This window comes from Nannospalax galili, unplaced genomic scaffold, assembly GCF_000622305.1.
Source record: "Nannospalax galili isolate Female #2095 unplaced genomic scaffold, S.galili_v1.0 scaffold243, whole genome shotgun sequence".
NCBI lineage: Eukaryota > Metazoa > Chordata > Mammalia > Rodentia > Spalacidae > Nannospalax > Nannospalax galili.
The window spans coordinates 7304501-7305138 of record NW_008353490.1 but is presented as its reverse complement, the minus strand read 5'-3'; positions in this window follow the sequence as shown (position 1 = coordinate 7305138).

Here is a 638-nt window from a genome sequence, read left to right as displayed (position 1 = left end):
CATTCTATCAGACCACAATGCAATAAAGCTTAAAATCAACACTGAAAGAAGCCGTAGTCACCACATGAACACATGGAGATTAAACAACACATTCCTGAATGATGAATGGGTCAAAAGAGAAATTAAGAAAGGAATAAAAGTATTCCTAGAACTAAATGAGAAGCACAGTAGAACACAACACAACCTCTGGGACACACTGAAAATTGTCCTTAGAGGGAAGTTTATAGCTCTAAGTGTCTACATCAAAAAATCAGGAAGAACACAAATAAATGACTTAAAATTGCAACTCAAGACACTTGAAAAGCAACAACAAGTGAAACCCAAACCCAGCAGACAAGAAATAACAAAAAGCAGAGAAGAAATTAATGAAATAGAAACAAAGAAAGCAAAGAATCAATGAATCCAAGAGCTTGTTCTTTGAAAAGAAAAACAAGATTGACAGTTCGCTAGCCCAGTTAACCAAAAGAAAGAAAGAGCACCTCCAAATAAACAAAATCAGAGATGAAAGGGGAAACATCACATCAGACACCAGAAATTTCAAAATATTGTAAGGAACACTTTTTAAAAAAATATTTTATTATTTTTATGTGTATGAGTATATTGCCTGCATGTATGTAAGTGAACCCATGTCATGCAAT